The sequence below is a fragment of the Schistocerca cancellata genome, chromosome 5 (genome assembly GCF_023864275.1).
Source record: "Schistocerca cancellata isolate TAMUIC-IGC-003103 chromosome 5, iqSchCanc2.1, whole genome shotgun sequence".
NCBI classification, from domain to species: Eukaryota; Metazoa; Arthropoda; class Insecta; order Orthoptera; family Acrididae; genus Schistocerca; species Schistocerca cancellata.
In genome coordinates this window covers 21,441,694-21,456,796 of record NC_064630.1, presented here as the reverse complement: position 1 = coordinate 21,456,796, position 15,103 = coordinate 21,441,694, and positions in this window count along the sequence as shown.

Sequence of the window (15,103 nt, the reverse complement as noted above, 5' to 3'; positions counted from 1 at the left end):
TTCCGTAATACATTTCATTCCATTCTTGTAATCTGTAACACCTGAGGGTATAATTACATTAATCCTCAGGGGGTTACACGCTTACTTTGTGTACCATGTGTTTGGCAAGCACAAGGAGCCCTAGCTAATATGGTATTTGCTTATACAACTTTACACATCGGTACCATATTTCTCTAACACACAAATTACACAGCTATCTGATCATTTAACTGAGAGATAAACATTTTTTTTACAACATCAGTGATACATGTTTACGCAATTACAGAGTTGGTTTACTTCATACTTACGAAATTGTATTTTGTCTGTACTTTGTGAACTGTTCATATTTTTTCAGACCCATTGTGATCTTATGAGAGCTTTGAATGATATATTTGGTATGGGATCACGATTTTTAAAGTACGGTTGAGGCAGATGACACTTTTGACATGAGCAGAGAATTTTTTTTAGGTTTTGAAATTATTGGAGGAAGCTACGACGATTTTGAGAATTGACTGAGATGTTATGATATTATTACGACGACGATGTGTATTATGCTGTTGAGGTATGTTTATGATCAATAATATGATGCTACCGTATATGAGGAATTTGATTATGCTACGTATTTATTATCATGAAATATTGAAGAAGTGTCGATGAATATGTATATGAATAATGAGTAGTGGTTAGGGACTCTGGTTTGTGAAAAACGATGTTGGAAAACAAGAATCGTACTTTAAGAGTTATGAAATGTGTGTAAATGCGTGAATGTATCACAATTCAGGCGAAAATTTTTTGGACACTGTTATATTCATAAGATTTTGTTTCTACACATTTGCAATGCAAATTCTCGACCCGTGAAATTTTGTATATGAGACTGTCACTGTAGCGGAAACTGCTGTCGTCAATATTTCGGGAAGAAAGGTAGGTCTCTGTTAGCACCCAGCTGCGTGACAGACACCTGGAAAAAATAGCCATTAGTGTGTGCGTTTCAGAAGCGCAGGTGGAGAAAAAAAAAAGGGAGGCCATTATCCTCGCTATTGACATACCTTTGTAGAAAGTATCGCAAATACGACACGCTCAAACTTGAAAACATATTATTATACTGTGGAGCTCTTAATTTATGATATTTACTAAAATGCCTAATGAAACGATGAGAAACATTTCACGGCTATTGTCTTGCTAGTTGAGAAAAATGGCATATGGCTAGTGAATGACGTTTCACGCCTTGCTTCACCTATTTTGCTTAATATCTAGTTTCTAGCTGCGCTGGAGCATTGGTTAAAATAAAATTTTATAGATGTACTAATATAAATATTTTCTGTCTACAGATCGAGTAAATAATAATTTTTTTCAAACAAATGAAGGAGCATAAAAAGACATTTCCCTTCACAGGAACTGCATACATAATTTTCTTTTCAAGTAGTTGGTAATTTATTTTGTAGAATAAGTTGTGGTGCACCACTTTAATTACATAGACATTAAGATGTGAATAGACATTTCCCTTATCTGCATTGTTGTCTTTAGTGTACTATTTTTTCTGCTTGAGCTTTGTCATGCTTAGGTATAAGTTATAGCATTTACTTCTGCTGTTTGCCAGGCATAGTGCTACTAAATTTCACTTTGTATTACTCTGTTAAGCTAGTTTTACTACTGATTTATTTTTCTTGTTGCTACACATTGGCTCATATTAGTTGTAATGTTGCATTGCTTGGTAATTTAGATTTACTGTAGCTTGCTTTGCAATTTTCCATTTTTTTTGTCATTGCTGTTCGTGTTAATTGTTTTGTGCTGCTGCATTGGCTCGTCCCTTAGTTTAGCATCTGAGCTCAGTAGATTTAAGTTAGCTTAAGAGGGGGTAGCCTATAAGAGAATGAGTTGCGATGAATTTGAAGAAATGCACTGAGAGGTTATACGAGAAAAATACAGAAAGCATGCTTGGATAGGATTTTTTTGGCTGGAGCAAATATCGAAATAAGACGAAAGATCTATGGAATGAAGTTTTGGGTTGGACTGCAGTACGAAATGTTACACTGAAAACGAACCCTGTCCTTTCCTTTTGTGATATCCCACTATGTGTTTGTGTACCCTTGTGTATTTGTTTTCTTACTGTCTCTGTGTAGTTTCATAGAATTTTTTCTTCTTCTAATACTAAGCTACATTCACTATGATGAGGAATACTGCTATCCTCAAATATAATTGGCATTAATAATATGTTATTTACCTTGTAAATATGCTTAGGCATTATTTTTTCTGTTTTATTTTAATGCTCATGTGTAAAGTTGATGTTTCAAAAGTTATTCTGATCTTTTATGTATGTACTTACGTCATAATTTTTGTAACACTGATCTACATATGTTATTTCGATTCTTTTGTAAAGCCTGTACTACAAATGTTATCTGTATTGTTATGTTCTTTAATGATGTATTTTGTACCTTTGATATTGTACTCTTATGTTCATCAAATTAAGTAATTTGTAAGCTACATTTCACTGCACACATTTCTGTTGGTCATAGTATATGGACAATATGTGAGAAGTAGGGACTGATAGTGTTTGCACGTGTGTTAATAATTCAGCAAGGGACTAGATAACAGCATTGCTGGTTCTAAGGACATTTCAAACAAATTTTTTGTGAGTGGACACGTGGTGGTTTATGGACTTGCTATCTTCTCTGCAAGACTCTTCGATGGTGATTGTGCACCTGCACAGTCGCAACAGATGGCTGCTGGCCATCTCTACAAGGACTACAGTGGGTCTACATCTTTGATGACCCACCAATATCATTATTTCTACAAGGACTGCAGTGGGTCTGCACCTCTGGTGGCCCACCAATACCGTAATCCCTACCGGGACTACAGTGGGTCTGCTCTGTGATGACCTACCTACCAATCTTCTTCAAAACGTCGAATGACTTTGCTGTGGGTTTGCTCTGTTGTGGCCCATTACCTGTCAGCATGTCAAGAGTCAGCACTGTCTTTCCGTTGGAAGGACAACACTACTGCTTCAAGACTGTATGGAAATCCACTACTTCCGTGTGGATTGTCTTTTACTGCTCAGACTTTGAGAAAAGAAACGGCAGATTTACTGTGATGAAAGATCAGAACTGTCTTTATGGACTGTGAGAAAATTTTAGCTTTTGACCAACATTGTATTAATAAGTGTGTGCATTTGATTTCTTTGTTATTGTAATTATGAAAAATTTTATCAAATCATTATTGGCCACTGCCCAAAACAATTTGTAATTTTTTTTGTGGAGAGCATGGGTGCTTTGCAAGTAGGCTGTTTATGTTTTCTTATTGGCAACGTTACGTAGCGCTCTGTATGAAAATCACTGGCTGTGCTGTGTGCAGTCTGTGGCTAGTTTGCATTGTTGTCTGCCATTGTAGTGTTGGGCAGCTGGATGTTAACAGCACATAGCATTGCGCAGTTGGAGGTGAGCCGCCAGCAGTGGTGGATATGGGGAGAGAAATGGCGGAGTTTTGAAATTTGTAATACTGGATATTATGAACTGCTATGTATATTATGATTTTTCAACACTATTAAGGTAAATACATTGTTTGTTCTCTATCAAAATGTTTCATTTGCTAACTATGCCTATCAGTAGTTAGTGCCTTCAGTAGTTTGAATCTTTACCAGATGACACAGTGGTTAGTTTATGTGACAGCTACACGATTATATTACGACGTTACTAATGAGTGACAATTTACAATGTTGCTTTTGCGGTGTATCTGTTTTATATCTGCACAGTTTTTCTGAATTATTCTGGAAAGTAAAACATGTTTTAGTAGTAACTTTTGTGGTATAGCTACAATGAGACAGCCTTTTCTGTAGCACAACAATACGTTACAGCAAAGTAATTTCTTCATCACAACAATAAGTGTAATAACTAAGATATCTATACGCAAAGCATTTCACTTTTGTTTATCATGAGGTAAGTACACTGACTTCTGCAGAACTTCGCTTTCGGAGGACAATAACTACGACACTTCCACAGACATTATCTTACAGCAAGACGCACATTTAGCGCTACAGGACACGTATTTGAGTGATTAATTTTGTACTTAAATCATTTATTTTTAAAGATATTTGAAGTACAATGATACAAAGGTTTTCCGTAATACATTTCATTCCATTCTTGTAATCTGTAACACCTGAGGGTATAATTACATTAATCCTCAGGGGGTTACACGCTTACTTTGTGTACCATGTGTTTGGCAAGCACAAGGAGCCCTAGCTAATATGGTATTTGCTTATACAACTTTACACATCGGTACCATATTTCTCTAACACACAAATTACACAGCTATCTGATCATTTAACTGAGAGATAAACATTTTTTTTACAACATCAGTGATACATGTTTACGCAATTACAGAGTTGGTTTACTTCATACTTACGAAATTGTATTTTGTCTGTACTTTGTGAACTGTTCATATTTTTTCAGACCCATTGTGATCTTATGAGAGCTTTGAATGATATATTTGGTATGGGATCACGATTTTTAAAGTACGGTTGAGGCAGATGACACTTTTGACATGAGCAGAGAATTTTTTTTAGGTTTTGAAATTATTGGAGGAAGCTACGACGATTTTGAGAATTGACTGAGATGTTATGATATTATTACGACGACGATGTGTATTATGCTGTTGAGGTATGTTTATGATCAATAATATGATGCTACCGTATATGAGGAATTTGATTATGCTACGTATTTATTATCATGAAATATTGAAGAAGTGTCGATGAATATGTATATGAATAATGAGTAGTGGTTAGGGACTCTGGTTTGTGAAAAACGATGTTGGAAACCAAGAATCGTACTTTAAGAGTTATGAAATGTGTGTAAATGCGTGAATGTATCACAATTCAGGCGAAAATTTTTTGGACACTGTTATATTCATAAGATTTTGTTTCTACACATTTGCAATGCAAATTCTCGACCCGTGAAATTTTGTATATGAGACTGTCACTGTAGCGGAAACTGCTGTCGTCAATATTTCGGGAAGAAAGGTAGGTCTCTGTTAGCACCCAGCTGCGTGACAGACACCTGGAAAAAATAGCCATTAGTGTGTGCGTTTCAGAAGCGCAGGTGGAGAAAAAAAAAAGGGAGGCCATTATCCTCGCTATTGACATACCTTTGTAGAAAGTATCGCAAATACGACACGCTCAAACTTGAAAACATATTATTATACTGTGGAGCTCTTAATTTATGATATTTACTAAAATGCCTAATGAAACGATGAGAAACATTTCACGGCTATTGTCTTGCTAGTTGAGAAAAATGGCATATGGCTAGTGAATGACGTTTCACGCCTTGCTTCACCTATTTTGCTTAATATCTAGTTTCTAGCTGCGCTGGAGCATTGGTTAAAATAAAATTTTATAGATGTACTAATATAAATATTTTCTGTCTACAGATCGAGTAAATAATAATTTTTTTCAAACAAATAAAGGAGCATAAAAAGACATTTCCCTTCACAGGAACTGCATACATAATTTTCTTTTCAAGTAGTTGGTAATTTATTTTGTAGAATAAGTTGTGGTGCACCACTTTAATTACATAGACATTAAGATGTGAATAGACATTTCCCTTATCTGCATTGTTGTCTTTAGTGTACTATTTTTTCTGCTTGAGCTTTGTCATGCTGAGGTATAAGTTATAGCATTTACTTCTGCTGTTTGCCAGGCATAGTGCTACTAAATTTCACTTTGTATTACTCTGTTAAGCTAGTTTTACTACTGATTTATTTTTCTTGTTGCTACACATTGGCTCATATTAGTTGTAATGTTGCATTGCTTGGTAATTTAGATTTACTGTAGCTTGCTTTGCAATTTTCCATTTTTTTTGTCATTGCTGTTCGTGTTAATTGTTTTGTGCTGCTGCATTGGCTCGTCCCTTAGTTTAGCATCTGAGCTCAGTAGATTTAAGTTAGCTTAAGAGGGGGTAGCCTATAAGAGAATGAGTTGCGATGAATTTGAAGAAATGCACTGAGAGGTTATACGAGAAAAATACAGAAAGCATGCTTGGATAGGATTTTTTTGGCTGGAGCAAATATCGAAATAAGACGAAAGATCTATGGAATGAAGTTTTGGGTTGGACTGCAGTACGAAATGTTACACTGAAAACGAACCCTGTCCTTTCCTTTTGTGATATCCCACTATGTGTTTGTGTACCCTTGTGTATTTGTTTTCTTACTGTCTCTGTGTAGTTTCATAGAATTTTTTCTTCTTCTAATACTAAGCTACATTCACTATGATGAGGAATACTGCTATCCTCAAATATAATTGGCATTAATAATATGTTATTTACCTTGTAAATATGCTTAGGCATTATTTTTTCTGTTTTATTTTAATGCTCATGTGTAAAGTTGATGTTTCAAAAGTTATTCTGATCTTTTATGTATGTACTTACGTCATAATTTTTGTAACACTGATCTACATATGTTATTTCGATTCTTTTGTAAAGCCTGTACTACAAATGTTATCTGTATTGTTATGTTCTTTAATGATGTATTTTGTACCTTTGATATTGTACTCTTATGTTCATCAAATTAAGTAATTTGTAAGCTACATTTCACTGCACACATTTCTGTTGGTCATAGTATATGGACAATATGTGAGAAGTAGGGACTGATAGTGTTTGCACGTGTGTTAATAATTCAGCAAGGGACTAGATAACAGCATTGCTGGTTCTAAGGACATTTCAAACAAATTTTTTGTGAGTGGACACGTGGTGGTTTATGGACTTGCTATCTTCTCTGCAAGACTCTTCGATGGTGATTGTGCACCTGCACAGTCGCAACAGATGGCTGCTGGCCATCTCTACAAGGACTACAGTGGGTCTACATCTTTGATGACCCACCAATATCATTATTTCTACAAGGACTGCAGTGGGTCTGCACCTCTGGTGGCCCACCAATACCGTAATCCCTACCGGGACTACAGTGGGTCTGCTCTGTGATGACCTACCTACCAATCTTCTTCAAAACGTCGAATGACTTTGCTGTGGGTTTGCTCTGTTGTGGCCCATTACCTGTCAGCATGTCAAGAGTCAGCACTGTCTTTCCGTTGGAAGGACAACACTACTGCTTCAAGACTGTATGGAAATCCACTACTTCCGTGTGGATTGTCTTTTACTGCTCAGACTTTGAGAAAAGAAACGGCAGATTTACTGTGATGAAAGATCAGAACTGTCTTTATGGACTGTGAGAAAATTTTAGCTTTTGACCAACATTGTATTAATAAGTGTGTGCATTTGATTTCTTTGTTATTGTAATTATGAAAAATTTTATCAAATCATTATTGGCCACTGCCCAAAACAATTTGTAATTTTTTTTGTGGAGAGCATGGGTGCTTTGCAAGTAGGCTGTTTATGTTTTCTTATTGGCAACGTTACGTAGCGCTCTGTATGAAAATCACTGGCTGTGCTGTGTGCAGTCTGTGGCTAGTTTGCATTGTTGTCTGCCATTGTAGTGTTGGGCAGCTGGATGTTAACAGCGCGTAGCATTGCGCAGTTGGAGATGAGCCGCCAGCAGTGGAGGATGTGGGGAGAGAAATGGCGGAGTTTTGAAATTTGTAAAAATGGATGTCATGAGCTGCTGTATATATTATGACTTTTGATGACTATTAAGCTGGCAGCAGTGGCGCTCGCCGTATTGCAGTAGTTCGAGTAACGAAGATTTTTGTGAGGTAACTGATTTGTGAAAGGTATAGGTTAATGTTAGTCAGGGCCATTCTTTTGTAGGGATTTTTGAAAGTCAGATTGCGTTGCGCTAAAAAAATATATTGTGTGTCAGTTTAAGCACAGTCGTGTATAATTTTTCAAAGGGGACGTTTCAAGGTTTACGTAGTTCTACGTTCTAGGGGACTGATGACCACAGATGTTAAGTCCCATAGTGCTAAGAGCCATTTGAACCATTTGAAAGAAAAACGGAAGACTCGCGGTCTCAGACGCCTTGACACGGTTAGCGCGGCTTCCCCCATCGGAGGTTCGAATCCTCCTCGGGCATGGGTATGTGTGTAGTTCTCCTTAGCGTAAGTTCAAGTTGGATTAAGTAGTATGTACAAACCAGATGGCAGTTATAAAAGTCAAAGGACATGAAAGGGAAGCAGTTTTTGGGAAGGGAGTGAAACAGGGTTTGTAGCCTCTCCCCGATGTATTTCAATCTGTATATTGAGCAAGCAGTAAAGGAAACAAAAGAAAAATTCGGAGTAGGTATTAAAATCCATGTAGAAGAAATAAAAACTTTGAGGTTCGCCGATGACACTGTAACTCTGTCAGAGACAGCAAAGGACTTGGAAGAGCAGTTGAACGGAATGGACAGTGTCTTGAAAGGAGGATATGAGATGAACATCAACAAAAGCAAAGCGAGGATAATGGAGTGTAGTCGAATTAAGTCTGGTGATGCTAAGTGAATTAGATTAGGAAATGAGACATTAAAGTAGTAAAGGAGTTTTGCTATTTGAGGAGCAAAATAACTGATGATGGTCGCAGTAGAGAGGATATAAAATGTAAACTGGCAATGGCAAGGACAGCGTTTCTGAAGAAAACAAATTTGGTAACATCGAGTATAGATGTAAGTGTCAGGAAGTAACTTCTGAAAGTATTTGTATGGGGTGTAGCCATGTATGGAGGTGAAAAAAAATGGTTCAAATGGCTCTGAGCACTATGGGACTTAACATCAACGGTCATCAGTCCCCTAGAACTTGTTGTTTGTAATTGTGGTCTTCAGTCCTGAGACTGGTTTGATGCAGCTCTCCTTGCTACTCTATCCTGCGCAAGCTTCTTCATCTCCCAGTATCTACTGCAACCTACATCCTTCTGAATCTGGTTAGTGTATTCATCTCTTGGTCTCCCTCTACGATTTTTACCCTCCACACTGCCCTCCAATGCTAAATTTGTGATCCCTTGATGCCTCAAAACATGTCCTACCAACCGATCCCTTCTTCTAGTCAAGTTGTGCCACAAACTCCTCTTCTCCCCAATCCTATTCAATACCTCCTCATTAGTTACGTGATCTACCCACCTTATCTTCAGCATTCTTCTGTAGCATCATATTTCGAAAGCTTCTATTCTCTTCTTGTCCAAACTAGTTATCGTCCATGTTTCACTTCCATACATGGCTACACTCCATACAAATACTTTCAGAAACGACTTCCTGACACTTAAATCTATACTCGATGTTAACAAATTCCTCTTCTTGAGAAACGCTTTCCTTGCCATTGCCAGTCTACATTTTATATCCTCTCTACTTCGACCATCATCGGTTATTTTGCTCCCTAAATAGCAAAACTCCTTTACTACCTTAAGTGTCTCATTTCCTAATCTAATTCCCTCAGCATCACCCGACTTAATGTGACAACATTCCATTATCCTCGTTTTGCTTTTGTTGATGTTCATCTTATATCCTCCTTTCAAGACACTGTCCATTCCGTTCAACTGCTCTTCCAAGTCCTTTGCTATCTCTGACAGAATTACAATGTCATCGGCGAACCTCAAAGTTTTTACTTCTTCTCCATGAATTTTAATACCTACTCCGAATTTTTCTTTTGTTTCCTTCACTGCTTGCTCAATATACAGATTGAATAACATCGGGGAGAGGCTACAACCCTGTCTTACTCCTTTCCCAACCACTGTTTCCCTTTCATGCCCCTCGACTCTTATAATTGCCATCTGGTTTCTGTACAAACTGTAAATAGCCTTTCGCTCCCTGTATTTTACCCCTGCCACCTTCAGAATTTGAAAGAGAGTATTCCAGTTGACATTGTCAAAAGCTTTCTCTAAGTCTACAAATGCTAGAAATGTAGGTTTGCCTTTCCTTAATCTTTCTTCTAAGATAAGTCGTAAGGTCAGTATTTCTACGGAATCCAAACTGATCTTCCCCGAGGTCGGCTTCTACTAGTTTTTCCATTCGTCTGTAAAGAATTCGCGTTAGTATTTTGCAGCTGTGACTTATTAAACTGATAGTTCGGTAATTTTCACATCTGTCAACACCTGCTTTCTTTGGGATTGGAATTATTATATTCTTCTTGAAGTCTGAGGTTATTTCGCCTGTCTCATACATCGTGCTCACCAGATGGTAGAGTTTTGTCATGACTCGCTCTCCCGAGGCCTTCAGTAGTTCAAATGGAATGTTGTCTACTCCCGGGGCCTTGTTTCGACTCAGGTCTTTCAGTGCTCTGTCAAACTCTTCACGCAGTATCTTATCTCCCATTTCGTCTTCATCTACATCCTCTTCCATTTCCATAGTATTGTCCTCAAGTACATCGCCCTTGTATAAACCCTCTATATACTCCTTCCACCTTTCTGCTTTCCCTTCTTTGCTTAGAACTGGGTTGCCATCTGAGCTCTTGATATTCATACAAGTGGTTCTCTTCTCTCCAAAGGTCTCTTTAATTGTCCTGTAGGCAGTATCTATCTTACCCCTAGTGAGACAAGCCTCTACATCCTTACATTTGTCCTCTAGCCATCCCTGCTTAGCCATTTTGCACTTCCTGTCGATATCCTTTTTGAGACGTTTGTATTCCTTTTTGCCTGCTTCATTTACTGCATTTTTATATTTTCTCCCTTCATCAATTAAATTCAATATTTCTTCTGTTACCCAAGGATTTCTATTAGCCCTCGTCTTTTTACCTACTTGATCCTCTGCTGCCTTCACTACTTCATCCCTCAGAGCTACCCATTCTTCTTCTATTGTATTTCTTTCCCCCATTCCCGTCAATTGTTCCCTTATGCTCTCCCTGAAACTCTCTACAACCTCTGGTTCTTTCAGTTTATCCAGGTCCCATCTCCTTAAATTCCCACCTTTTTGCAGTTTCTTCAGTTTCAATCTGCAGTTTATAACCAATAGATTGTGGTCAGAATCCACATCTGCCCCAGGAAATGTCTTACAATTTAAAACCTGGTTCCTAAATCTCTGTCTTACCATTATATAATCTACCTGATACCTTTTAGTATCTCCAGGATTCTTCCAGGTATACAACCTTCTTTTATGATTCTTGAACCAAGTGTTGGCTAAGATTAAGTTATGCTCTGTGCAGAATTCTACAAGGCGGCTTCCTCTTTCATTCCTTCCCCCCAATCCATATTCACCTACTATGTTTCCTTCTCTCCCTTTTCCTACTGACGAATTCCAGTCACCCATGACTATTAAATTTTCGTCTCCCTTCACTACCTGAATAATTTCTTTTATCTCGTCGTACATTTCATCTATTTCTTCATCATCTGCAGAGGTACTTGGCATATAAACTTGTACTACTGTAGTAGGCATGGGCTTTGTGTCTATCTTGGCCACAATAATGCGTTCACTATGCTGTTGGTAGTAGCTAACCCGCACTCCTATTTTTTTTATTCATTATTAAACCTACTCCTGCATTACCCCTATTTGATTTTGTATTTATAACCCTGTAATCACCTGACCAAAAGTCTTGTTCCTCCTGCCACCGAACTTCACTAATTCCCACTATATCTAACTTTAACCTATCCATTTCCCTTTTTAAATTTTCTAACCTACCTGCCCGATTAAGGGATCTGACATTCCACGCTCCGATCCGTAGAACGCCAGTTTTCTTTCTCCTGATAACGACGTCCTCCTGAGTAGTCCCCGCCCAGAGATCCGAATGGGGGACTATTTTACCTCCGGAATATTATACCCAAGAGGACGCCATCATCATTTAATCGTACAGTAGCGCTGCATGTCCTCGGGAAAAATTACGGCTGTAGTTTCCCCTTGCTTTCCCCTAGAACTTAGAACTACTTAAACCTAACTAACCTAAGGACATCACACACATCCATGCCCGAGGCAGGATTCGAACCTGCGACCGTAGTAGTCGCGCGGCTCCGGACTGAGCGCCTAGAACCACTAGACCACCGCGGCCAGCTATGGAGGTGAAACTTGGACGATAAATAGTTTGGACAAGAAGAGAATAGAAGCATTCGAAATGTGGCGCTACAGAAGAATGGTGAAGTTTGGATGGGTAGATCACATAATTAATGAGGAGGTATGGAACAGAATTGGGGAGAAGAGGAGTTTGTGACACAACTTGACTAGAAGAAGGGACCGGTTGGTAGGACATGTTGTGTGACATCAAGGGATCACAAATTTAGTATTGGAGGGCAGCGTGGACGGTAAAAATCGTAGAGGGAGACCAAGAGATGAATACAGTAAGCAGATTCAGAACGATGTAGGTTGCAGATGAAGGAGGCTGCACAGGATAGAGTAGCATGGAGAGCTGCATGAAACCAGTCTCAGGATTGAAGACCACAACAACAACAACAACAACAAGTAGTGTGTAAGCCTAGGGACCAATGACCTCAGTAGTTTGGTCCAATAGGAACTTACCACCAACTTACTTACCACCGGCATTGTCGGGCACGATCATTTTGACGGCCCGGGTGTGTGGGGAACCTTAATGTTACGTGGGCGTACTGGCGTCCAATTCTTTGAACACAGTACAGTCCTTTTCATTTCTGTAGATTGATACGTGATCGCATCGAACTCTTGGAAGAGCGCTTGAAAGGGGCGGATATTCGGCGAATCGACCAGCCTGTCCTTTTCCCCGACGTAAATCCGATAGTGCTCGTGGAGGACGCGTTTGCGAAGACGTTTTAGCACGTCCACACCCACCAATAGCCGTCCGTCACTTGTCAACCGCACTCGTGGAGGAATGGCCGTCCCTACTGCACGAAATCCTAACGAACCTTGTGGCTAGCATGGGAGTACGTCACAGAGAATGCATCGCCACCCGCGGTGATCACACACACTATTAACAACCACCTTCAGCCTGCTGTAATGTGCAGGGGACCTTCATAAATCTCGGTGATTTCAATGTAACTATTGTCTTCGAATATAAGTTCATTTCTGTGCGTCTCACTGCGTATTTCTCTGAGTTACTTTCGGTACTATACAGTAGGAGATCTTGCTATGTATGGTCCAAGTCTCATCGAGCTATGAGGTTTGGCAGTAACACACCGCGCGAGGCATAACTTTCGTCCTTAAGTTTTACACACCAGTGTATTATACAGGGTGATTCAAAAAGAATGCCACAACTTTAGGAATTTAAAACTCTGCACTATCTGTCGGCGAATTAAGGGAGCTGTAAAGTTTCATTTAGTTGTACATTTATTCGCTTGAGGCGCTGTTGACTAGGCGTCAGGGTCAGTTGATGCTAAGATGGCGACCGCTCAACAGAAAGCTTTTTGTGTTATTGAGTACGGCAGAAGTGAATCGACGACAGTTGTTCAGCATGCATTTCGAACGAAGTATGGTGTTAAACCTCCTGATAGGTGGTGTATTAAACGTTGGTATAAACAGTTTACAGAGAATGGGTGTTTGTGCAAAGGGAAAAGTTCTGGACGGCCGAGAACGAGTGATGAAAATGTAGCACGCATCCAGCAAAGCATTTGTTCGCAGCCCAGGAAAATCGACTCGCAGAGCTAGCAGAGAGCTGCAAATTCCACAATCAACTGTATGGAGAGTCTTACGAAAAAGGTTAGTTATGAAACCTGAACGTCAACTACCCGAGGCGATGGATCGGCCGCCAGGCAGCCCGTGACGAGAGCACTTCATCACTGGCCTCCAAGAAGCCCTGATCTTACCCCCTGCGATTTTTTCTTATGGGGGTATGTTAAGATATGGTGTTTCGGCCACCTCTCCCAGCCACCATTGATGATTTGAAACGAGAAATAACAGCAGCTATCCAAACTGTTACGCCTGATATGCTACAGAGAGTGTGGAACGAGTTGGAGTATCGGGTTGATATTGCTCGAGTGTTTGGAGGGGCCATATTGAACATCTCTGAACTTGTTTTTGAGTGAAAAAAAACCTTTTTAAATACTCTTTGTGATGATGTATAACAGAAGGTTATATTATGTTTCTTTCATTAAATACACATTTTTAAAGTTGTGGTATTCTTTTTGAATCACCCTGTACATTAAAGTACCCTGCCGCGGTTTAATGTTTATCTGCTATAGCTAATCTGAGGAACTACTGTAGGTATTTTGATACGGATTTCACTAGTATAGGGACTGACTCATAAGGTACGTTCGTGTATACACTGTATTACCGTTTTGCTGGACAAGTAACTTATTTACTCACTTTCACTTTACTTATTGCCACAAAGAGAGTAAGAACATTAAAACAGTTAAATCTGACTGGAAACATTGAAAGGATACTCTGATTGGACTGTTTAAATTAATTGAGAATGTAGGCAAAATTTAGTGTACTAACATTTATTTTCCCAAAATAGACATAAATTATGTTAAACAAATTATTGATTGAATACCGTAAACAACTAACAGGTGAAATGATAATTAAATGGACACTCTAGGTGCAAACAGGCATTGATGTACTTCATTGGGGACATATTGAAAATGTGTGCCCCGGTCGGGACTCGAACCCGGGATCTCATGCTTACTGAGATCCTGGGTTCGAGTCCCGGCCGGGGCACACATTTTCAGCATGTCCCCAATCAAGTACATCAACGCCTGTTTGCAGCTACGGTGTCCATTTAATTATCATTTCATTTCTAGCAAAGCTGCATGGTCATCCACGGTAACTGTTCTTCCGGGAACAGATACTACCGTCATATATAACTAACAGGTGATTTAAGACTACATTGGGTGGATCCTGGGTGGCGGAGACAGTTTAACTATGTGAACACTGAGTCAAGTATTCTGGCCCTAAAAATGTGGATAACGCAAGCTGAATTGATCTGACGCTGATCAGCCTTTGATTGATCGAATCTACTGAAGTTTCTTTATGTAGGTGCAGCTCAGAGAAAGTGACGATCGAGGTCCGTACGCCCTGATGCCGGAGCGGCAGTGCGTTTACCCTGTCTACTTCGTGTGGCGATGTGACTTGCAGCTGGCGAGATGCGTGCGGCGGAGGTGAGACGTTGAGGCGGCATCTGAGAATCGATCGCGGCCACGAAAGAAATGCAAAAATCTCACGGTCTAGCGATCAGGCAGATGGATCTCTCTACCAGAGATCTGAAATCATGGTAGATTTCAATGACATACCCATTCGCCGGTCGTACCAAGGACCAATTTGGCTCACTTAAACGGCAGAGACCACAAGGATACCAAACGTCAAGACTGGTAAACCAAAACCGAATAAGTGTGCCCTC